The sequence below is a fragment of the Anabrus simplex genome, chromosome 1, assembly GCF_040414725.1.
Source record: "Anabrus simplex isolate iqAnaSimp1 chromosome 1, ASM4041472v1, whole genome shotgun sequence".
NCBI lineage: Eukaryota > Metazoa > Arthropoda > Insecta > Orthoptera > Tettigoniidae > Anabrus > Anabrus simplex.
The window spans coordinates 382808658-382835732 of record NC_090265.1 but is presented as its reverse complement, the minus strand read 5'-3'; the positions used below and the strand labels follow the sequence as shown (position 1 = coordinate 382835732).

At 39.9% G+C, this 27075-nt stretch overlaps 1 protein-coding gene across 9 annotated transcripts in view; it reads right to left on the bottom strand.

Annotated features, from left to right (window-relative positions):
• The window catches only part of LOC136856813 (putative fatty acyl-CoA reductase CG5065), a 619576-nt gene that overhangs the window by 139166 nt on the left and 453335 nt on the right, over positions 1 to 27075 (bottom strand). The window contains exon 1 of one of the 9 annotated variants that reach the window (XM_067134940.2): positions 17456 to 17539. The exons of the other annotated variants lie outside the window; for them this stretch is intronic. The gene's annotated coding sequence lies outside the window, so the exon portion shown is untranslated. Of the gene's footprint in view, positions 1 to 17455; positions 17540 to 27075 lie in introns of those variants that run through there. 9 annotated transcript variants of the gene reach the window in all.

The following is a 27075-nucleotide window of genomic DNA, read 5'->3' as shown; positions in this document are numbered from 1 at the left end:
GGCAGGAGAGTTAAGGAAGAGGTACGTGTATAATAATAATAATAATAATAATAATAATAATAATAATCTTTGACATGTTGGAAGCCCTATAACACAGTTATAATCACATTTAAACACCTGTTAGTGCCACAGACTTCAGCCGTGCTAGAACCAATTACAAGGGGAAAAGAAGGCCAACGATTAAGCGACAGCGGTTGGCTCTGGGAATATACCGATTTCACAACCATTAAGAATAATCTGGAAATCCTCGAAAATCGGAGATCGAAACAAGCTCACACCATTAAAAAGAAAGTCGTCATTGTGCTGTTGTGAAGCGATGAATAATTCGACCCAAGGGGTTCTACAGGAAGGTGTTGATGAAGTTCACGATCAATCTTGGAAAAGTGTAGGCAACATCTTATGATGAATGATATATAGGTACTGAATGATTCTGCTTTCACGTCGTACTTCCGTCACTGGAAAGCAATGACAATGAACCTGGAGTTCTTGAGACGAGACGAGGAGAGGAGAGGAGAGGAGAGGAAAGCGAGCTTCTCTCTCCGTAACATTGACCCAGATCCTAGTTAGACGGTCACCTTCGAACACCGTTAGCCAGCCGTTCACCTCTCGACACCAATCTGCAGTGACTCAGCACAAATGCTCCGCTTTCGTCTGAATGACCGACTGCAAAAAAAGCCGTCACCTGCAACGCTCGCAAATTCGCCACATTCCAACGTTACGGGATCTTTCTTGAAAACGCAGACCTGATGGTGATTCAAAGGACGTATGATCCTCCTTCGAAATCGGGATTGTGATTTTCTTCGCTCCTAATTACGCACATTATTATTATTATTATTATTATTATTATTATTATTATTAATCGCATGGCCTACACATTTTGAAGCCATTTAGGCTACCCGTGTGCCAATTTCGACACTCCGCGGAACGTAATATATAGACAATAACCATTTCTAGAGCATTTCACTCTACTCTCAAAAATGTGTTTTTCTCTCCTTCCTTCGTCTTACATGTCCCAAGATATTCTTACAGTTAACTACGATAATCTTCTATTAACCTCCAGAATCTTGTGGATTAAGCAGAGTTCGAAGATCGCACTTCTGAAGCGTAAGTTTCAGGAATGAATAGTTGGGAGAAGTCAGAGTAAACCTATTAAAGTCCATTTGTGTAAATGGTAATATTACCTTTCTACTTCGACAATATATCGTGCAACGTCATAGATGAGGAATAGCTTCGCTCATAGAAGCTGGTAATACATATGGGTCGATGTTGTATAAATCGCAAACCAACAATGTCTTAGAAGTACAAGTCATAAATTAGATGAGTACTTGTGCCCAACGAAAAACCTATAAACTTACGTGCTAAGGGTATCGTAATCCATGCTATAGGGATACGTGGAATAGTGATCACGGGCCCCTTAGCTGAGTCTGGCATTGTTTCCATTAACACCAGGTTTCTCTCGATTATGTTATACAGTTGCTGTAGTTCAGATGCGTTTTAAGAATCTTTTCTGGACCTAGTTCAGTACAGACTAAGTTTAAACAAATACTGTATTGGGTTTAAACGCCAACTTGTTCAGAGGATGAACGGTGTCACGATCGAAATTAATCATAAAGAACCATAAATTGAAATACGCCTCCCAGCATTGCAATAAACTCCGCTCTCGTATAGTTCTTAATTTATTACGTCCTTTATCTGAATGGCAACATTTCTGTCATAGTTTATTATCTACAGTAGCATACATATTAATCCGGACAAAACAAAAACTTACATTATTTCCATATATTATTGCCGTAACTACGAATACGGTTAACTTACTGATATTAATAACGAGTGTGGCCTCCTTCGTATCCAATGAAGTCCTGAGCACGTTTTGGTTTACAGCAAATGATGCTGAAATGTTCCTTGACCATCAGCAAACGTCTGCAGAATGACACGAAACACTTTAGAATTTCAATATTGATGATTTTGATGAATTTATCATGACTTCAGCTGGTACTAGACGCCATATGACCACTTGCAGTGAAAAACCCCCAAAACGTTTGGAATAGTGACTTGCACTGGCTCAAAGTTGCTTCATCTGATATTTTTTTCTTCTGTAACCTTGAATAATAAAATATGACATTACTGAAAACTACCCTCTTGTGTCTGGTTATCAGAGGTCCAAAAATAACCACAACTGCTTCTTTATTGCCTTTCTCGTCTTCCGCCCAGCATCAAGAAGCCTACGCCGTAGTGTTGGAGCATCACTGTCAATCCCAGCAGCGGATAAGTCTCTCTGAACACCCTTGCTTGTTTTGTAAGGATGGATTTCATTGTATCCCAGCCGAGTTTATCGGTTCTCCGGGTGGTTTTCCGCTTTCTTCCCTATCTCCATTTTCTGTTTGGAAACAATGACCCAAAATCACCGTTAGCCGTAAGAATCCCTGAGACAATATTTCCCCACATCAACAACAGAAGCAACGTATTTCTCAGTCTAAAGGGCCCCATAGACGGTCCGTCTTACTGTCCGTCTTGCCTGCGCAGTTCTAAGATGAGAGGTAAGACGGAACACGGAAGAGGACACAGACGCTCCGTTTTGCTGTCAGACTTGCGATCAGTTTTCGCTACTCGTGCACGGATAACATGTTGGAGGAACTTCTAATTTACACCGCTCTAGCATTAGCTTTGAGATCAAAAGCTAAAAAGAAAAGGGCTTGATCAAAATGGGCAAAAGCTTGGTTAGTTAAACGAGATACACTGTCGCATGTAAATTTAATGAAAGATTTAACTCTTGAACCAGGAGACTGGTACAATTATTTGAGGATGGACAATGAAACGTATTTATACCTTCTTCACTTGGTAGCGCCCCATATCAGAAAGAGTGACAGTACAATGAGACGGGCAATAACACCGCATGAACGACTCAACGTCACACTTCGTTTCCTAGCAACCGGTGGAAGTTACGAAGATCTGAAATTTTCCGCTGCAATTTCAGTCCATTCTTTGGGAGTAATAATTCCTGAGACTTGCTCTGCAATATATAAGGTGCGCAAGAATCAGTATCTCAAAGTAAGTAAAAAAGTTTCTTGCACAAGGTAAAAGGAAATGTATTTCATGTTAATTTAATATAGGTAAAACAAGGTATAATGTATGCTTAGAGTACAAATAAGAAACAATTATATAACGTAGTGTGAAAATTAACGGTCTTCGTCCAACCAACCCAGAAACAAAAAATATAATTAATTGCATTGGATTAAATTATATTTTAGTTGCATGATTTAATAATAATAACAATAATAATTTTATTTTGTTTCAGTTTCCAACAAAAGAAGATGAATGGATATATATTGGACAGCAGTTTGAAAGAAAATGGAATTTTCCAAATTGTCTGGGTGCGGTTGATGGAAAACATGTAAAAATAACCCTGTACCGTGTACTCTTTACTTTTGATTTTTCACAAGCACGGATTACAACGGTATAGCTGTATGAATTCCATTAGAAACGCTCGAGGCATGATTCTTAAATCCGACATTATGTCCTACGAGCGAAATGCACTGTAGGAGCAATTGGTTAAAACTGACGCTAAGTCTGAAGACCCCACACACGCTCCAACTTGCTCGCCGACTTACCTGTACACGCACAGAAAAATCAGGCGCTGCCAGATTCACTTCGAGCCAAGCCTAAGACGGTACAGGGATGAAAATTCTACCACACACGGTCCGTCTTACCTGTCGTCTTAGAACTGCGCAGGTAAGACGGACGCTAAGACGGACCGTCTATGGGGCCCTATACGTGTGTGTTCTCTATGAGCAACAACTTTTGCCCGCTTCCTGGGTGAAATGCACATTTTTCACATACACAAATAACACACGCTAATGTTAAGCATACAAACACACTACTGTAGTATGAATAATACTAAAATAAGCCAAGGAGTATCGAAGTGGATGAGACGGTAGTGATGGTGTGGAGCAGTTGCTGCTTACAGGAAATATAATGAGAATTAATAATTCGTATCACTGGAAAAAGAGGAAGAGATCTAGCCCTTCCTTCGAAGAATGAAAGTTTAGACAATGAAAGGCGTAAAATTAGGAGTCAATAGAGCTCGCATTCTTATTACTATTAGGATAGGAAGAGAAAAAGTGCTGGCTGAGGGAGGTCGGACAGAAAAGATGAATCCTATCACAAGTGGACATAATGCCAATCTCAGCTAGGGGTACCGTGATCGCCATTTGAGAGCGTTTTAAGAGGGAGAGAGTACTGCATTTTACCAACTGAAACAGTGTCGTACTGGCATTTCCGTTCAACTAACGGCCCATGCCCTTTATACGTGGTGCACATTATTAAGACCGTTGTCTTGTAACACACACCACCGGGCGAGTTGGCCGTGCGCGTAGACGCGCGCGGCTGTGAGCTTGCATCCGGGAGATAGTAGGTTCGAATCCCACTATCGGCAGCCCTGAAAATGGTTTTCCGTGGTTTCCCATTTTCACACCAGGCAAATGCTGGGGCTGTGCCTTAATTAAGGCCACGGCCACTTCCTTCCAACTCCTAGGCCTTTCCTATCCCATCGTCGCCATAAGACATATCTTTGTCGGTGCGACGTAAAGCCCCTAGCAAAAAAAAAAAAAAAGTAACACACACTACATTCTGCCTGCTTATTATAGCTTAGAGAAAACTCTGTCCAGATTTTCTCTCTTGGTTGCTCAGCCATGTAAGAACCCATAATCGGCGAACATGATGCATTCGGAAGACACTGCTATACCAGCGACCGAATGCCTACGATGACGACGGTGCCCCTTGGACAGAGGAGCGTAAGCAGGCCCACTCACAAAGAATGAGAGAAATTTGGGCTCTAAAGAAGGCCAAGTTCAGTGTCAAATGCAACAAGACCTAACGTGGTCCTTGATGGCCCCAGCGAATTATAGCCTATATATATAATAATAATGATTCGTGCAAATCGTCAGGTCGGGAAGAAGTCTCACAAGGGACCATCAATCAATGCTACGAAAACTTGAAACCGATTTATACACCATCCGGAAGAGAACCGTGAAATATGCAAAACCCTCCAATATCATATCCTATCGTGCATGTATATACGAGTTACAAGATGGTAAAGATGGAGTCGTCAGTATCCAATCGGAGTGAAGTTATTTGAAATGCTGGCGCGAAGTAAGGAAAAAGGGGCGAGAGAGAGAAAAATAGCAATGTGTGTTCAGTGAGGCATCGTGAGTTGTGTATGGGTCTTTCCGAAGTAAGCTTCTACCTATAAAAATGAACCCTCTTAACGTACAGAATGCATTATATAATCACTTTAAAGAAAATAATTTCCAGCTCTCCGTTTTAACCAAAGAAGATGGGACAATGTTTCAGTATTTAGTAGATATAATAGAGTCTGATACAGAAATAATATACAGTATACGCAGACTTTAGATATTAATGAATACGAACCAGTATCTGAAACAGTGCTTGTGCCCGACGAATACGAATCTCCATCAGAAGAATCTACTTCATCTTTTTCAAAATAGGAATCAACATCAGAAGGTCCACAGAGCCCGGAAAAACACAGTACAATGGTCATTGGAAGTCAAAAGAAAGCTTATAAACACATGGGCGAGTGCAATGAAGCGGAAGCCAAAGCAAAGATATCTTCACTTTTCATGGAACTCTATGAAAAACAGAGATCATCGATTAAAGCACGAGACGCAGTTATACCGTTTTAAGGAAGATCTTGCAAAAGCAGATTCTACTGACAAGTCATCTCTAGTTTAACAGTCACAGATTAATAAGTTATAAGCAGTTGTACGAACTGGTATTTACGAAATTTATGCGAGCTCGCACAAACAACTTGATCGTGCACGATATGAACTTACGAAAATGGGCCCGTGATTTGCCTTTGTCAGCAAGTGCATAATGAGTACGGAATTTCAAGCAGCATTTTCACACAGGATCACGAAAAATTACGCAGTTTGTCACATGAAGAAAAAAAATTATGTGCCCGTTGCATTTTCGGACGTGTTCCAAAATGGCGCCTAAGTAAGGTATAGACTACTCAAGCTAAAGAGAATACACCACAAAATCTTAATATTGGGATAGAACAGGAGGCCATGTCTAACTTGGAACGACAGCATTCCAAAGGTGGTGCAAAACAGTGCAAGGTCAACCAGCTTGTTTAAAAAAAAACAAGTAAAAGAGAATGGATTATTATAAAAATATACTTGAAAAATTGAAGTCGTCGAGACAAGAAGTGAATTGCAGTTACTCCGTAAAAATACGAAGATTGTCAAGATTTAGGCAGAAATTCTTAGAAGAAACTAGTCTAAACTAGAAGAAAACGATAAAACAACCCATAAAACACAGTGGAGAATTTAAAATACGTCGAGATAAACGGAAATGTATTCAAATACGCATATTGGTAAACCCAAGGCGCAAGTCCAGCGATACTGCGGGGAACGTAATTTGGAAGCTGCAAGAAGAGAAAAGAGATAAGAAGAGGTCATTCCATTAGAGAAAAGTCGAGGAAGAAGAAATATTCATGAAAAATAAATAATCCAAATTTGAAGTTTTTTTTTTTGGCATACCAAGATAAAATATCTTACACGAAGTTAGAGAGTTAGCCGATTACGAAGCAGAAGAAAGCTAAAGGATAATTGGAAAGAGATATTATTCTGACAAGAACTTAAAATGAATATTTACTTCTCAGAAATGTTTTATTCTATTGGCAGCTATTTGAAGATGATGATGTTTTGCTAAGCATCAAGATGGACCGACCTGGAGGGAGATGTCATCCTAACAGATGAACTTACCCGAAATGAGAGGAAGATATCACCTACCTAAACCAACTTGAGATGAGGGGAGGAGTCCAGCCCAACATCAGGCTGAGGCCGTAGAACCAACCATGTGACGGACCGAACGAGAGCAACTGACGTCGAATGTGACGAAAGATGAGCTAAGTTTTTACAATTAGTAACATAATTCTTAAGTTTTCTGTTTGGCATATGCAGTAGAATTGAATATTTTAAAAATGAAATACTTACATGTGCAAGTGAAGTGTATTACATTTAAGATGCTAGTGATACATTAAGATAGCGTTGAGTTATATATACATCTCGCGATGGATGACGATGTTTTGAACAAGTGAGTTAGTGAAGTAGTTGAGAATACGATTTGGAAAGAAAATAATGTCACAGCTGATTGCTAGGATTGTCACATGGTAAAGAATATCGATAAATCTCGCAAACTTATTCATTTAGAGATTACGCCACAGATGGACCGCGCGTGAGAAGAGATTAATTAAAATCGAGTATTCCTTGTAAAGCAAAATTATTAGCTGCACAATTAAGATATTTAAGGTTATGCATCGTAAATATTGGAAAGGAATTGAGTTATGAAAAGAAGTATTTACGCATTAAAGAGTGGTATATCTCAGAAGTTGCAAGTTATATGAAATGATTTAAAGTATTATAATGTGCGTCATGGTAATTATGAGATATACATGAGGTAGGTTAGCGTAAAATATTGATGATATTGATTTAATTAAACGATGCGATTATTAAAAAGGAAATACACCGCGGGAGAAACTGGATATAAGGTATGGATTATGAATATTCATTATAGATGAGATTTGGAAGGTGATAGTATAGTAAAAACCGCTGTTAATGTAGTGGCATGTGAGGTGTGTGACATATTCTCAAACATGTGAAATGTGATATAGGTAAGATGTTAAATGTATGGAGCTGACGTGAAACTTAGTACCGAAATATTATACTGCAGATACTTGCTAAATGACTTGCACAATAAGAATTTGAGTAAAACTTGACGAATGATTGCATATTGAGCAAAAATATTATAAATTAAGAATTTTGTTGATTAGAATAACAAGATAGATTATTTTATTTATTGAGTATTATTTTATATTTTATGAAAAGTTCCTAGATAAGAAAATAGTAGATTAGGAGCCGAATTTAAGAGGCAATAGGGTCGTAAAACCTTAGCACGTCAGTCGTCTCAGTTAATTTTCTAAAATGGTATTCTATATCATCGGATTCAGATTTCATTATATAAAGAAAATGTAGTTATGAGATGGAACTTTAAATTTTCCTAATGTGGTTATAATTGCGGCATAATAACGTATACGAGTGATTAATTTAATTTTTCAAGAATAATTATGGACAATTTATTTCCATATGATTTCATTTCAGAAGTACTGAATGCATGTTATGTTATTTTTGGTAATAAGCCAGAGGTGACTTAATTATAGGATTACATGAATTATTTATCCCAAATAACGATTAGGGACGATCATAATGAATATAATTCTCATTTCTTTGGAATCTTCTTAGTATAATAAATTTGATTCTTCATTATTATTTTTTTATTCTGTGAGTAATAATTTGTAGTAGTTAGTTCATAGACTTAGTTTGTAAGGTGAATTTCTTGCGGATGGCGTATACGATATTGTGGTCAGTGTGGAATTTTAGGCTTATGCGATAGGATGGAGACGTTCATTCGGAGATTATCGCGTATTGTCGAACCATTTTCTCTCGGATGCCACGTAAAGCGTAACCTACAGAAAAATTAAATATTTTTCTTATTTAGTGGCATACCCTGGGATTACATCTGGCTGTCGGGAGTTGTGTTCTGCTTGGACGCGAGTGGGTGCAATAATAATAACAATAATAATAATAATAATAATAATAATAATAATAATAATAATAAGAAGAAGAAGAAGAAGAAGAAGAATAAGAAGAATAAGAAGAATAAGAAGCATGTACTTATAACATACTGCATTCCTGGAGAGAAGAGATGATGTTGCTTATAGAGCAGTATGGTGCTGACAATGTGTATAATGCAGATCTGTCTAGCATCAACAAAGAATCGCATTGGTAAGAAGATAGTGTGTGGTGTTACACAATCACAGAGCGTACCGACACATTCATTCACAATTATGTTATGCCAATTGTATCATGCATGGGATGTCTCCTTCCCTGTCTGTTTATCGTACTGCAGAAATCAAAGCCACCAAGTCAAGCTGTCCAGTAGGGTATGTTTGTTTGTTTGTCCAAACCTTGTCCCGTTTCCCTACGGGGTCGGGTATGAGGTGAGATGAATTTGTCGTGGCGGTTCTTTATGACCGGATGCCCTTCCTGACGTCAACCTCATCAGAGGAGTTAATGAGAGATGAAATGAATGACGTGATATATGATAGTAGGGAGAGGGTGAAACCCGGTGCCGGCACATAGCCTACTCCTGTCGAATAGCACCAAGGGGTCTGCTCAAGGCTTAACGTCCCCATCCGACGGACGAATCACCATCAACAGCGTCATATGCCCTCACTCCATATGAGCACTGCGGAGAGGTTTGGAATTTAATCCAGGCTTTTGGCACGCAATCTAGTGATTAGAAATTGTATACCACCACCTCCCCTACCCTGCCGGCCAACATTCTGATGGTGAAAATTTTTTCGACCAACGGGACTCGAACCGGCTAACCTCGGTGTTAGACCGTTTTAGACTTCAGCGCCTTAACGATCATGGCCACCAGGCGGGCTCCAGTAGGGTATGTTTAAGGCCCCTAATTTAATATTGTGCAGTGGCCAAAATATGGAAAAATAACAAAAGATATCTTCCGTATATTTCTGGAACTGACATTTTTACCTCACACTGGTCCATCGAACTGTTTACCGTTGGATTCCTGGGCGCTTCACAGAGACAGTACTTTAATACATGAAGTACTTTCATTAAATAACTATCAGTGTTCTCAGAATTTTTCGTCAGCCGGGTGGCAGGAATTTGTAGACCAGCGGGGAACACTACGTAAAAAATGAATGTGATAACATTTCAATGTATTCCTTCCAGCGCATTAACAATATCAGACAGGTAAACGTTAACCACAAAATTGAACTATTTTAGTGTTATTATCACGAACAAGACATAACAGAGTATGTTGAACTTCTAGTGTTCTATTGCTCGTTCATAATCGTGTAACACCTGAAATCATTCGGTTGCTGAGGAGTGCCATACGGGTTTGCGACGTCATGCGGAACTGAATGCTCGCATATAATTGCACGCTAATACAGACACCGCTTACGCACGACACTACGTGATAGTCAAACTAAAACATTTAAACTCCGATGTAAGAGACAGAATTATGCTACCAATAATGAAGATGTATCATTTAAATAAACAGCTTTACAGTAATACGTTTTAATTTAGAACACCCAAATGACTCGAACATGTATTAATATCATGTAACTTGCACATACAGTATCTAGATTATGTTAGCCGGGCGGTCTGTATAAACGGCAGGACGGTGCGCCCATTAACAAGGTCCTAAGGAGAACATTGACTATGAACCTGAAAAGTTAAGAGTGCAAATCATTCCAGAAAAAAACAATTTCCAAATTACAACCGTTAGACAGGCTTTTTTTTTTCGAATGTTCAAAACAATGGCCCGACATTCGTTGTGTAATAATATCGGTATGAACCTGCAACAGCGTAACAATATTATCAAATGCATGCCACTGATCTACAATCAAGAATGTTCACAGCGCTTCCGTTTATCACATAGACATGGGTGGAAATTAGCGGGCCTAATTAGCACGAATGAAACTTTTGAAAATAGCACAGACCGTTGTATTAGAAGAGGAACTGGTATTTGCGAATTCCTTATGGAGGACAATAATAATTGTCATCAGCTTTCTTCACTCATATGTAGCTGGTGCAAGAAGCTATTGTGTTTCGAACATTTTTTCTTAATTTCCATTATCATTCGCAGGAGATTGAATATCTTGAAAGGGATTAGACACAACTGCCATATATTGGTGAGTATGTAATTGTTTAATCAGTACAGTGTTTAAATGTTTTGAATATATATATATATATATATATATATATATATATATATATTGCTAGGGGCTTTACGTCGCACCGACACAGGTAGGTCTTATGGCGACGATGGGATAGGAAAGGCCTAGGAGTTGGAAGGAAGCGGCCGTGGCCTTAATTAAGGTACAGCCCCAGCATTTGCCTGGTGTGAAAATGGGAAACCACGGAAAACCATTTTCAGGGCTGCCGATAGTGGGATTCGAACCTATCGAATATTTTTATCTCTCACACGAGTACAACACAACCGCAGGTTAGCATTTAATTGTGTCTTTAAAACATGTATTATGCCTTTGCTGGCAGGACCTAGTGTTAACAGTGCACTATGTCTTCTGGTATAGGCTAGAGCAATTTTGTTACTTTCATAGATCTGTCTCTGTCTTATCCTTGGCTTTGACAATATGAAACTGACTGAGGTATGAGCGATGTTACTAATGCCAATCCTTATGCAGCCAGTCACTGCTATGAATGGTGTGAAAATGTTGCTCATAGGGTCAGTTGGTGTATGCATTTCAGTGGGCATGGCAGACTGATATGTAATAGCAACTCTGGCTCGGTGAGGAAAGCAACAGGAAACTACACCACTCCTCATTTCCCTAGTACGCCTCTTCAGTGATGCCCAGGCCATCTATTACAGCTGGTGGCAGAGCTGTTGAGAATCCCACCAGCGTTACCACTGACAGACTGAACGTACATACATACATACATACATACATACAAAACGTATACATTATTTCTAAGTTTTGTGATTACAGCGTTACGATTTAAAAGAAACGAATACGTAGTTTAACAGGCGTACAATGTTCACATGATTCATTGCACTCACAGTGCTGTCTCCCCCACCTCCCCCACCTCTCTCTCTCTCTCTCTCTCTCTCGCCTGCTTCTCCTTTCATCGCGCCAGCAGTTCAAAATAATTTCTCTCCGATTGGACACTGACGACCCCCAGCCGCACATCTTAACCGCCCTGTAACTCGTATATGCATGCAAGATAATATATAATATTCGCGGGCTTTACATATTTCAGTGTGCTCTATCGGATGGTGTATAAATCGGTTTCAAGTTTTCTTAACATTTATTAGCGCTGAAGTATACGAACAAATCGACTAACAAGTCCTTTGTCACACATCACGGGCGCTCATGTACGCCTATCAAACATGAATATGAATGAAAATGAAGTAAGGCCAATATCCTAGAGAAAACTCTGTCTAGGTTTTCTCTTTCCAGCACAGATTTCCGAGTAATAACTGAAATGATCCCAGCATACACCTTTGAAAGGCTGATGTCTATTTCAGCCACGGAGGTCGACATTGTCTCATAAAACTCAAGTACTGTAGACCGTAAACAAACGTGCTCGTTTTCAAAGAATAGAGAAAAATAGGCCTATTCACCCTTCGGATAATTAAAAAACAATACAAGCAGTATAATTAGTCTTTCGTTCTATCGTGGCTGGAGATCTGAATACCAAACAGTAGCTTCTAACATTTTATAAATTGAATACTGGCGTTTTTATTCCTCATTAGAAATAGGGTAACGTGCCCTAAATGATATAAAATCACAAAAAAATATATTCATCTCTAGACAAAATGAGAATCTTATTAAACATGGTTTTAATTACTAAGGTAAGCTACTTAAAACTGAATTGCATTTAGTCTAGAAAAATATAAGTTATGTATCATATTTTGGACCGAAAATCCCAAAACGTATACATGTTTTCCTAAAAATTATATATGGGATTTCCATGTAGCAGCCTAATTACTATAACAACTGAAGGTCTTAAGATGAACTAGGGAATGCAAAAAAAAAAAAAAAAAAAAAAAATGACTCGTAACAAATTCGTCCGTGGCTATATTTAGCCATATACACTCATGTGTAATTTAATTAGAGATTTCTGTTGTAGAGTGGAAATGGCGCTGTGCTCGGCCTAGGAGACAGCAAGGACGTCAGACCTCCTACAGACTGTGTAACAGTCGACTACAGGATGGGTAAGACATGAGACCTAAGCGAATTTCATTGGGGTCAGATTGACGGCACCAGACGTGTGGATAATTCCATCTGCGAAGACATGCAGGCATTGGAACTGCGAGTACGCGGATTTGGGCAACTGTCGTGGTGTACGATACGTGGATGGCAGCGGTCGCTGTCGAATAGCTCGGATCGTAAGAGCGGATAGACGGGTCATAGTGCGCAAGATCACTCCTCAATTCAGTGCTGGAAGAACAACGACGAGTGGATCCTGACCAATCTCCTCGCCATGGTATACAGAAGCATGCGTCCCACAAGGGTACCTTTGCTTAACACCCGTCTCAAGGCACAACGACTGAGATGGGATGAGGAACACCGCCATTGGAAGCTCGAAGCATGGAAAAAGGTCACTTGGACAAATGAGTCGAAGGTAACAGTTGGTACATATTGATGGCCGGGTATGAGTGCGTCGTCAACCATATACAGTTCAAGCCAGTAGTGGTGGTATCCTCGTATGGGGACTGTTTACATGGGATGAAATGGGATCCCTGGTACAGATGACAACGCCCCTCACCGGCGAACGTTAGAGGAACCTGCTGGTAGATCATGTTCACCACTTTTTCTCCAGAACTCTCCAGGCGACCTGTACTTACAGCAAGAAAATGCTCCTGCCAATCGTTCCCAAAGTGTGGCTGACTAAGGTCGTAATACTTAAAGAAGCATTCTGACACTTCTTAGGGGTAGATCTCTTTACTACCTGCCTGGGTGGGAATAAGGGAGGAGGGGGTATGGTTGCCATGGAAACGGAGGCGGGTCCACAGCGGTTGCCATGGAGATAAGCCTAGTGACCGGCTGTGTTGCTTGGAATTGCCAAACCTCTCACTTCTGAATTGTGTACAACAGAACAGAGGAGTCTGAACGAACGAACAAGGAAGCCGGAAGCGAGGGGGAAGACAAAGGTATTCAGGAATGTGGCAACACCGTGCAATGGCACGTGCAATGCTCCTCCCTCCAGCCCTATCTGCCAGGACGCTTCTTTCAGCATTCGGGTAGAGTTCATTGAGCACTCCACCGGTATAAAGATACTTGCCCGGTCCCCGGGGAACCCCAATCTCAATCCATTGAGCACATCTGGGATGCTGTCGACAGGGACGTGCGTGCCCTTGGCCCTGATCCGACCAAATTTCGTGGAATATGGGATAGTGTGCAGCAATTATGGATCTGTATGGCTCCTTAACGCCCCCGATATCTTGTGGAGTCCATGGCATGCTTCATCGCCGTCTGGTGTCCTGTGGAGTCCATGCCACGCCGCATCGCCACCGTCACAAAGGCGGAAGGGAGTGCTACACGCTACTAGCCAGGTTTCTTTAATTCAATTGATTATGAGTGTATGGCATTACAGGAGAAAATTCCTTTTCTCTCACCTCTTATTTTTAATATATCAAATATTTTGGACAAACCTTATTTTCTTGTAAGAAACCAGGCTGTACCCTTGGCTGTCACATTTTAGGACCCCTTACCCTACTATATGAACACTTGAACAATTTTTCATGTAGCCAGTAACATACGCGATAAGGTCCTACGGTAATCAAGGTTGTGGGATAAAATTTTGAGTAGGTAGTCGTTTGGGCATAATGATTGCTTAAGTGCAAAAGATCTATTGACACTTTAAAGAACACCATAATAATGCAAAGGTCTGACAAACTACTACTACTACTACAACAGAATACGATACCAGAGCAAATAAGATTTCGATTTCAGGAAAAAATATCTAGAATCATACAGAAAAGTTCTTCTGAATCAGTAAATTGGAAATGCACTACAAGCTAAAAGAGTGTATTAACAAACAAAAATAACATAATAGAGATATCGAACTCCGGGTTATTACAAAAGCTAAAAAAAATTCTGGCTCTCAAATCTGCATATCTAGCAATACATCAGTAGGAACAAGAAATAACGAGCAAAATACCCACTGTACGAAACTACGAAGGCCGGTCCTAGTGGCGCAAGATTTAAGCGCTGGCCTTCTGAGCTCAAATGGGTAGGTTCAATGACGGCTCACTTCCGTGGTACTTGAAGATGCTTACACCTGGTTTACTGGGAACTCTCAGGAGAGAGAGAGAGGTTGTGGTTGTGTGTGTGTGTGTGTGTGTGTGTGTGTGTGTGTGTGTGCAAAACTTCAGCATCTGAGCGTCTGCCAAAAAACAAAAAAAAACATACTTCGTGGGACGCAAAAGCAATACAATTATTAACTCTAGAAAGACCAGCACGCCTTGTACAATGCAATAATGATGGCAACTGCTACCTTCAAACGTGCTTCATTCTATAGCATGTGAGAATAGGAATGATCACAGGCGAGGACGACATGAGAAACTCAGACGGTAGGAGCGCTGGCTTTCTGAGCCCAAACCGGTACGTTTGAACTCTGTTCAGTCCAGTGGTATATGAAGGCACAGAAATACGTCAGCCTCATGTCGGTCGATTTACCGGTACCAAAAATAACTCCCGCAGGACAACATTCTGACACGTCGATGTCTCTAAAAACCGTAAAAGTAGCTCGTGAAACGTAAAATCAATATTAGTATTCATTAATTCATTCATTCATCGATACGACCTTCTGTGGTCCACGTTTACCCAAACTACCTGCCCTTCTATCACGCAGACTATTATTCTTCTCTCTGAACTGTCGGAAAAGCAAACATTACCATATGTATAATTTTGTCTACGCACAGAAAAAGCTCTGCAATATTACACAATAGGAGTTCCAATGCTTTCCGACTGCCCAACTGTACTGACAGTGCCAGTTTGAGTGGCTTACATGGCAGAGGATTGGCTGTCTGAGCCCAAGTAGGTGGGTTCGACTCCGTCTCAAATAAACCAACCTCGCGTCGGTAGATTTACCGGCACGTAAAAGAACTCATTTACGATAACATTTCCGGCGCTTCAGCGTCTCCGAAAAAACCGTAAAAGTAGTTAATGGCACGAAAAATCGATAACATTATTACTGTACTGAGTGTACAATACTGGTGATGGACTGTTATTTGCGAGGGGAAAACAGCGGGATTCTCACCATGCGCTGGCACGATGGTCCGACCATACGACACCCAAAGCGTGTGTCCAGGGTTCGATTCTCGGCGATTTCGGAAGGGATTTTTAATAGGACTAGCGCGTGGCGACAGGTAAGAGCTTCTGGCTTTACACTCTCAACCAAGTCCTCAACTGAGCCCAGGTGCTCTGCCCACCTTAAATAAACGTGAGAAAGTGGTTGTGTAAATAATTTTTTTAGACCCCAAACCTACGGGTGCACGGTCGTCTGATATAAAATAAAAATTATTTATACATATTATAAAATAAAATTCCCTTAATCCGAGCACGTTCTTATTTACGCTGCTTAAAGTACCGAGACCTCAAGTATGTGTGGAAGAACTGTTGACCACAACAAGCTCTACAAAGAAGTCCCTGACGATATACACTTAACTGTAGAAGGTAGCCGTCAATAAGCGTTTTATGTTATTCTCTGCAGTAAATTAGAAACCATTTATTGAGATTAATTAAATAAATTATTTGTTTACCTCAATATTGAAATAAAAATATCCTGTACAGTACAGTTTGCATGGATGATCTAAGAGTTGTCGTTTTAGTTGGAAGCACAAGACTGGTTTAAATATCGCATGGGGAGAAAGGAGCGAGCTAACAGGTAGCCGAAAGGCCTTAGGAAAAACGCCACACTGAGCTAGATACATACATAAGGAGAAAACAAGTATCGTTGCCTACAAAAATATCTTGAAGTCTTATCACTATAAATTTGAAACCATCCCATGCGAATCTGAGGCCGGTGGCTAGTTATACAGAGCAAACAATATTTACTTCGCTATAACTATTCCTCGCTCAATACTCGGTAAAACAGAGATACAATAGTCATCATCTCACTGCATTTACTACCGAGCTCGATAGCTGCAGTCGCTTAAGTGCGGCCAGTATCCAGTATTCGGGAGATAGTAGGTTCGAACCCCACTGTCGGCAGCCCTGAAGATGGTTTTCCGAGGTTTCCCATTTTCACATCAGGCAAATGCTAGGGCTGTACCTTAATTAAGGCAACGGCCGCTTCCTTCCCACTCCTAGCCCTTTCTTAACCCATCGTCGCCATAAGACCTACTTGTGTCGGTGCGACGTAAAGCACAAAAAAAATGCATTTACTATGACATAATGTTACGGGGCGGTAGGCTCCTCGCCTAGTGAAGATTAGGTCGACTTACCATTTAAAAAGAAAAAAGACAAATCGAGTATGGCAATACCCACACGACAGCGTAAGGTCGGCGAAACGAGACTCAACTATCTAGTGATGTACATTAGTAATATCAGAAGATCTGAGTAAGAACCTATTCTTCAACTTTGGTGCTAGTAGTAGTTTATGAGCCAAAACAGCAAGGTTCATCGCCTTTGAATATTAATTTTTAATGTCACTATTTTAACATGAAACCTAAGTACAAAAACAAGACAATCCACCGGTTACTGGGAGTCAAACAGCGACTATGAAGTCAGGCTCTTCACAAGAAGTTGCTGTTGCTACTTATTCTTTACCAGAAGTCTTACCACAAATAACCGAACTACAAATATACGAGTATATCATACCTTTACAAAAATGACTGTAGTCTGATGAAGGACGCACTCAGAGCGGCTGATCAAGTACTATGGTAGGTCCTCAGGTTAGACCTGAACTGAAGAAGGTATACGTACAGTTGCATCTAAAAAAGTATATCACTGAAGAGAGGAGAGGGGAAAGAAGAAGTAGGGAGGTACATGACGGAGGGGAATGTTAACACCTATCGTTTGGTCTTCGGAGTGAAAACTAAGAGCAGAAGGCCACAGTGACATCTAGGTTTAAGCGCTCTCTCTCTCTCTCTCTCTCTCTCTCTCTCTCTCTCTCTCTCTCTCTCACGCACACACACACACACACACACACACACACACACACACACACACACACACACACACACACACACACACACACAGAGAGAGAGAGAGAGAGAGAGAGAGAGAGAGAGGACACTTTCTCGTCACAGCTGCAGGATTTAAGAATATATACCTCAGAGAGAGACTTGACCTCCACTATAACCACGTGATTCCGAGACACGGGCGAACTAATTTAGAGCCATGCATTCGACTACGGAATCTGCACCAATAAAGTAAAATTTTAGCCAGGAAGTCATATGTAGATACGAAGACAACCGTTGAAAATTGATTGCTGAAGTTCGATAATGAGCGTGAATGGTATAATTGGACTTTCTGCCGCTGAGGTCTAAGGGTCCGAGAGTCCTGTGCTCGATTCCCGCCTCTGCCACGAATTTAAAACTGGTCTGCTGACCTAGAATATGCCTGAGCGGAGTAGTGGATTAAGATCTCATTGTCGGGCATCCTAGCAGTGGTTTTCAATTCCAGACGAACGCCAGGATTATTCCTAACTCTAGGAGTCAGCCGCTAACTTAATTCAAACCATAAAAAATACAAATATAATGCACCGGTAAAGAAACCACATTGATCAACGTTATTAGACAGGCTGGTGAATATGATATCCCAAGGTCCTTACGTGAAGCAGCAGAAAAAAAAGTTACTACTACTACTACTACATAACTGAGCTAGACTGTGTAATAACACTAGGAGCGATATTCATTAAAGATATAAAGAAATTTGACCCAGTTTCCAGAATGGAGAACTTCCCTTTAGTATTATTTTGCTAGCTGTTTTAACATTGCTGTAGGTTTTCAGTATCAGTGAAATAGGGAATGGCTAGGACAGGGAAGGTAGCTGGTGGAGGTGATTATTGTTTCAAGAAACATCCTCTATTAACACTAATCGAGAGAGAGAGAGAGAGAGAGAGAGAGAGGGGGGGATGTCCGACCCTTCGAAGAATAAAGGTACCGGCAAGAGAAAGGAAAGGAACACGAGGGGTTTAAAATGAAAGTTTCCCTAGGCCTCGCAAACCTAATAACGTCGAAGTCTGAAGAGAACAAACGTTAACCAAATTAGGTCAGATAGGAAAGATGAAAGTGAGGAGCCTGGTACAAGCAAATGGAAACTGCTAGACTAAGTTGGGGGAACAGTGGTTCAACCCTCACACCCACGTTGAAAGCTCCTGGACCTCCTTTTAGTCGCCTGACAGACATGGGATGGGCCTTAAATAAGGTAAAGTTGCAGCTTTTGCAGATTTAAAGGGGATGGCCACGAACAGTGCCGGATTAAGGTGTTTGGGGGCCCTGGGCTATTTAAAAATGTGGGGCCCCTTCTTCGTAGCCAATCCCCCTCCCAGGCAGCGCCGGGGAAGGTACCTGGGTCTTCGGGGGTGGCAGTCATTCTTGCTACCATTACACCAACGAGATCGGCAATTAATTATTTACGACTCCGAGTATTCCATATAATGTGACTTAAGTTTAAAATAAACATTAGGATTCCCTTTCATTGTTCTTACAACCATCTTCCTAACGCTCATGCTTTTTAATTCCGTAAAGACCTAATCTCTCTTAAAACAGCAGACTTAGATATCATATTACACTATTCGCTTACCTGTAGAAGATTCCAATTCACCGGTAGCAGTCTCTTCAGTCGTCGATGCACTTGTAGACTTCCTGTCACAAAACGTTGATATTTTCGGCAACTTTTCAATTCCTTTCAAATGTTCTTCTTTTAATGTACGTTTTTTGGCACCACTAGGATATTTTCTATCCATTTTACAAGAATATTACAGTTGTAACTTACGAATGGTTCAATAATTAGAGGTGAACTGGAAGTTCTCTTCCTGATGCAAAGATATAGTATAGCATGCGCATTCCACCGTGCTTCCCCTTTCCCCTCCCGCTCACTTCCTAGACCTCATCCCCCCTTCCCCATCTGCCCGTACTCGCAAGCTGCCAGATTTAAATTTTCGTCAACAATAACCTTTACAATAATTACAGTGCGTAAGGAGCGAGGATTCGCATCTCCGGACGGTAACTGATTCTAGCAGTGATGAAATACTAACGCGGGCAGCTGATAAGAAGGAAGAGTGCGTGTTCGATATTTGCGTAAATATTCATATACATGCACGGAGGTGGAGCAGCAGGTCTTTTTATACAATTTTAGGTTCGGCCAACACGCGGGGCCCGGGGCTGCAGCCCCTTTAGCCCCCACCCCTTAATCCAGCCCTGACCGCGATTAACCACCTCTGGGGCTGAAATAAAATGAAATGAAATGGCGTATGGCTTGTAGTGCCAGGAGTGTTCGGCTCGCCAGGTGCGGGTCTTTCGATTTGACTCCCGTAGGCGACCTGCGCGTCGTGATGAGGATGAAATATGATGAAGACAGCACATACACCCAGTCCCGTGCCAGATAAATTAACCAATTAGGATTATGCCGGGAATCGAACCCGGGACCCCTGTGACCAAAGGCCAGCACGCTAACCATTTAGCCATGGAGCCGGACACCTCTGGGGCTGTCGATAATGCGATTAGAACTCATCATGCATGATCAAGAAAACGATCCATTATGTTTTAAATACTTCTTTAACAGTGTCTAATTTCGAATAACTGCATCACACATCATTATTTTATATTCCTCTGTCTCAAATTCTCAGTAATAACTTTCTTACTTTTTTTCTTTCCTTTAAAGACGTCTAAATTTGCCTTATCATCCATTTAACCATCTTTGGTCCTTAAGATACATCATGACTACTATTTTTTTTTTTTTTTTTTTTTTTAAGTTTACCGACGGCTAATACAGGCTGACAAGTCTAATGGTGCAAACTATGGAAGAGTTTTTAAGGAAAACGTCAGTGAAGCTAAGTTTGTGTCCAAAACGGTTTTGGTAATAGGACCGCACTGGTGCCTATCCAAGTTGATGATGGCAATGCTTGTTGTTTAAGGGGACTAACACCTTAAATCATCGGCGCCTAATGGTACGAGATGGACGACATGATATGATTATTAACATTTTAAAATGTATCCACTAACTAGAAATTAGAACAAATGATCAACAATGATTGTGAGTTTAACATAATTAGTGGGCCTAAATCGCAATGCCTTATTTACGGTAAAATGGTGGACGATTGCCAGATTATGGTAGAATAAGACATTGCCTTAAAATGCTATAACATATTATAACATTTCAATGGATTCCGAGTCGGAGATGAAGGAATTATTGAAGTTTATGATAGTAGTGAAGATGTTTGAAATCATGTGAAAGTATACCTCTAGTCAATTTACGTCCAGATACATAGATAATTCGAAGTAACTCGCTCAATTGAGTGGTAAGCTTTAATAAAAATTAAATATATGAGAATTCATAAGCTCAGAACCCCGTGATATCTAACAAATTCACGTCCAGAAGTTTCACAATCAACTACTGTTGAGTGAAAAGGACTATATTCGACGGGAGAGTAAACTGATTTCTTATGAGCAACGTTCAGTTACTTCTTCTTCTTCTTCTTCTTGGTGATGTTTATGGGCTCTTAAAATTTAGCCCAGTCCAACATCCCTTATTTGAGGAATAACACTTGTAAAACAGTAGCACACCAATCTATGAAACACTTGTTAACCTAGCAATTTACACCGCTATAGGCTAAAATATGAAATCGCAGTTCACTCAACGTATATTGGCAGTAACACCAATGGAAGCAGGGGTATATTAGAACAATTCATCAGCAGAACTACACAAAGTATTATAATATAATATTTGCATCATTAAGAAACTTGTTTATGACATTGATCGTATTAGGAGAAGAATTATGTAACAAACAAGAAACACTGGTTGGGAAAACATGTTTAAGGGCCGTTTTCCCCAAATGAGTTTAAACTAGGTTTATTTTAATCTGGTTTAAGCCTGAGTTTAAACTAACATTCATTTTCCCCATATTGGTTTAAACTTCAAGTTTAAACTTGGTTCAAAGTTAAACCTTCTATATTGTTGGTTTAAACTGCTGTTTATATTCAATCTTCTTGACATTTTATTAACGTATCTGTGATTTTCCTAGTACAAGTGTTAGTTTTGACTACCAGTCCTGCAACACTTTACTCACCCCACTCACAGGAGGAACTAATGGATGAAGATGATTCCTAGGAGAATAATGGACTTGGTTATGACGGGTATGGGAGGTAGGGTGAGACCAGGACAATGATTAGACAGAGTTCTCAGGGATTTTAAGGTCAGGTTCACCTTTGGGGGGAGGGATAGAATAACACCCACAGTATCTCCTGCCTGTCATAAGAGGCGACTAAAAGCGACCCTAGTGGCTCCAAACTTGGGAGCGTGGGTTGGTGACCACGGGGCCCTTAGCTGAGTACTGGCATTGCGTCCAATTACTTGTCAGGCACCTCGCTTTCATCTATTTTATCAGACCTCCCTTGGTCAGCTTTTGTTCTTTTCGACCCTGACGATACTAGGTTGCGATCCCTAGGGAGTCTTTCATTTTCATGGCCTTTGTCTTCCTTTGGCCGATATCTTCACTTTTCGAAGTGTCGGATCCCTTCAGTTTTTTCTCTCTGATTAGTGTTATATAGAGGATGGTTGATTACGTGTACTTCTTCTCAAATCAATAATCACCACCACCAACACTTAAAAGTCAGAGGAGCCGGGCTGAGTGGCTCAGACGGTTAAGGCGCTGGCCTTCTGGCCCCAACTTGGCAGGTTCGATCCTGGCTCAGTCCGGTGGTATTTGAAGGTGCTCAAATACGTCAGCCTCGTGTCGGTAGATTTACTGGCACGTAAAAGACTCCTGAGGGACTAAATTCCGGCACCTCGGCGTCTCCGAAAACCGTAAAAGAGTAGTTAGTGGGACGTAAAACAAATAACATTATTAAAAGTCAGAGGTGTAGAACTAAAGGAACCCACAGAGCTAGTTGCAAAAAGAGGGCTTTGAAGGGACATAGTTAATTCACAGGGGATTGTAGGCTGAACGGTGAAGGGCATAACCGTCTATAATGAAGATATATGTATTTTATTGATGCTTGTACTTTTGCTGAAACCATGGTACTGTAGTCTTCATTAACTGATAAAGGCCTAGGCAATTAGAAGACTTGTATGGTGGTAAACATTGTTTGTGAACATTGTAATGAAACTACCACCTCGGCGACAACTCTTAAACGCAGATCGCTGATGATTGATTGATTGTCTTCTTTCATGTACCTATCCTTTCTCTGAAGGAATGATCAGTTTCATCTGCTTTTCCTGTTGTCATTTATAATGTTTGTAGTGTTTTCAATGTATTAATTAAGTTGCAATTCAATAAACTTCAAATGTCATCATGATTTTGTTTTTATTGGTTGATAAGGTTATGTTAGTGTTTCTTCCACAGAATACAAACCACTCAAAGCTCCTCATTCCAAACTGAACACACAATGTCATTGTATGCGACGTTGTGGTCCTGTTCCCAATGACAAAGTTTATTTTTCAGCTAGTAGGTTTCCGAATTTAGTGAGCTGTGGGGGAGGCGGGATATCCTATATAAAAAACGAAAGTTCTCATACCAGGAGGTACTTTGCAAGCTAAGATTCTCATACCTATAACCACGGCCAACTTGATGCGTCGCTTTCGCTAGCGCAGCAAGGGATCCATTCGGCCGTGCTATCACTTAGGATCCAGACCACTAGGAGCGCTGCGGTCATCTTTGTTTCCAAGCTCTAACATGGACTGTGCACTTCTGTTATATATTGGTGTTCTGTGCTTTCACCTTTTCAATTCTCTCGAGGTTCTTGAACGTTAGATTTTCTCATATTAGTTCTATGCCATATGTTGTTATTGGTGATATTGTGGCGTCGAAAACAGTCATAGCTGTATTCAGCAATAAGCGGTGAAGGTTCTTGAGTCCACATATGCTTTTAATAGCCGTTGTTGTCCTTTCTTCTACATGGTAGCTGAATGATCGACCCGTTGTGTGCAGGGAGATGCTTAGGTGAAAATGAAAACCTACAACCTATTCTCCAGTCATTGATCGGGTCAGGGATGGAATGAATGAAACATATATAGGTTGTTATTACAATTGGGTCGCCACTCCCAAGGTGATTTATTAATGAGTGATAAATGCTATGAAATGATAATGGAGAGTGTTGCTGGAATGATAGATGACAGGGAAAACCGGAGTACCTGGAGAAAAACCTGTCCCGCCTCCGCTTTGTCCAACACAAATCTCACATGGAGTCACCGGGATTTGAACATCGGTATCCAGCGGTGAGAGGCCGACGCGCTGCCGTCTGAGCCACGGAGGCTCAGATGCCTAGGTATTTAAATTTATTAACCACTTCCATCTCTTCGTTGTTCAATAATAGCGTGTCCTTTGGTGATGCTGTTCCCACTTTCCCGAATGTCATCTGTGCTGATTTCTTCATGTTTATCACGAAACCATTCTCCAGTGCCCATTTTGCCAGGGCTTTAAATGTCGTCTGTAATTCCTCTTTGGTGCGGCCCGCTATGACTATATCCTCGGCGTACATCAAGAGGGTCGTCTCCATTGTATTTTGAAGGATATTGGTTATATTAGCTGTGGCTATATTAAACAGTGTTGGAATGATGGGGAGGAGGTTATATGGCACTGATTTATTCTTAAGTATAAAAACGCACGCAATTATATTATTGTTATTATAGAATAGGGTTTTGTTTTTATAAAAAACAATAAGAGAAGGAGAATGGGCATCGTCACTGACACACATACTTGAATGAGATGAAAGCAGGTTGCAGACTGATTGAATCTGTATAGTTATTATATGCTAATGAGAAAAATAAATTGTAAAGATATAAAGCATAGCTTTTAATAGAAAAACAACAAGGCGAGTGTAGTATCAAAACATTAATATAACTGTTCTGGTGTATAATACTGTACTAATCGCATTACATAAGTTGCAGGTTTCATGATGTCAAGTTGGACGGAAAACTGTTATACTGAGATATCCGCCAGTATGGTCATGCAGGCCTGAACCGGGTCGGAATCCCGGCGGGTCCGGAAGATGTGTTGAAACAAATAAAATTATAATATTCCAACAATCAGAATGATGCAGCTGTGTCTTCAAGAATTCATCAGATACGATGAGTACCAAAAACGTGTCCATTTTCCTATTCTGTTAGAATTTTACATTATGTAGATGTAGATTTTCTTTCACGTTTATAAGTGTGACGTGTTATATGTAAATACAACTTCAGCTACGCTATAATGTCATCTCTAAGCATCTTATGATATTCGTGGAGTGCGATAATCCTCTTAAATAATGGCGTAATTGGAATCATAATTTATAATGTGCTATTTCGTCTGGTTTCGAGCCCACAACCATGGATTATGATACGGGAATTTTACTAGGAATTAATTGATCGTTTCTAAAGTACGGTCTTCCTAACTAATTTAATGTGCCAATTACTAGGTGGATAGTTCTTATTGGAATAATTATAAATATTTGTTATATGTGTCGAGATTAGAAGTTTCCTTGTAAAGCAATGTTTCATATAACGCGAATCATTCATGAGAGAAATACTTTATCAAACCGCGTTGATGTAGATGGTGAAGTTCACATGTATTTGGAACTGAAATAGTCTTCTTCGGCAATTTTGAGCTTGTGTATTTAATGGAAGGATTTTGAATAAGCATGATGCGTAGATGAAATGGTATGATATTTGGTTGAATGCTAGGGTCGTCGAAGTAATTGAAATGGTGTTATGCGCGATGGTTATGTTATAATATTATGTTGGGAAATAAGCATTACTAGTAATGTAATGTCGTCTTCGAAGAATGCCAATAATGTTGATGGTAAAAGTAATGGAATAAATGCTCATCATGCGAATATTAAAACGATAGGGAGGAATAGACAAGCGTTTAGAATTTGATAATTAAATTTCAAAGGAATTGCTTCCGAAGAATATTTTCTTATTAGACATGTGAATACTCATCAATAATATTAATTCGAGGTGTGGTTATGGAATGAATGTTATATGAATGAATGGATAAATATGATAGGAAGATCTTCGACACAATGTTTTACCAATGAGACGTACGAGTTATATAATGATTGAAAATGAGGTTAGGATCATATTATGTAATGTACTACAACTTCGCATCTCCTGTAGAATAGCAGTTGTTGTAGTGATCGTGTCTTGCAGATATTAGTAGAATTTCAGATCATTGGAGGAAAACCTATGGACTGATCTAGATGCTGTGGTGTCTTAATAATATCAATTCATGATTGTTTATGATGGTATCATGTAGTTTTGAATGTCTAATTTATTTTAGATGCAGCGATTTGAGAACACCATGATTATGTTCTTTATTTTACAGTTCTGGCGATTATTTATCTGAGATTAGCTGTGGATCTTATTTTGAATGCCCAGGATTGTTTTATTTTAGGTTCCACGACGTTGCACGCATTTATGTAGTGAACATTGAAGTTGTTAGTTAGAATTCGTTGACCTACGCGACGATTATAATATTACATTAATAGAATATTAAAGGACAAGGTTTTGACCTACAAATGAATAGCTATAAACGAATACATATTTTCTTTATTTTTTGCGGCGGACAAAATAAATAATTTAAACAATACTATACTATCAATTGTACATATAAGCCTTCAGCAATCTTCATGTTGGCAATTACGATTCGTTTGCTTGTTTAACTTAATGTTAGATTGGTTTGCCAACACATTTGTTTGATTATATAAAATGGTAGCGTCTTGCGAGCGAGAAATGACAACCAACAAAAGTACATTAGTATTTATTTTTAACTGCGTTGATTACTATGTTCAACATTTGACTTATTCATCCATGTTACAAGATTTTATTTATTATTGTTGTTAATTATATTTTATCAATGAATTGATTTGATGAAAGCCTAACATCCTTCCAATTAAAATCGATTCACAGTATTGTCATTTGCAGATTAAGAGTTAAAATAGCCTCAGATAATTATAAGATACAGATTCTCATAATGATGGTGATGACGTGCTAATGATTACCATGAATTGTAACCGGTGCCTAATTGAACCTGTACGCCCGCGAGAGGAATCTCACGGATCACCGTTGAGTAAGGCCGAGGCACATCTACAACATTTCTTCGAACCCCTAATTATACTTATACTTGAACGTTTACAATATAATGAAAATTAATATTTAAAAAACACATTAAAATACACAAACTAAAACGAGTCAACAGAATAAAACGTAGTAAACAATAATATAAAGAATAATACGAAACACTACGTTTATATACGATAAAAAATCCCTCATAAAACGGATGACGAGGTCTACTG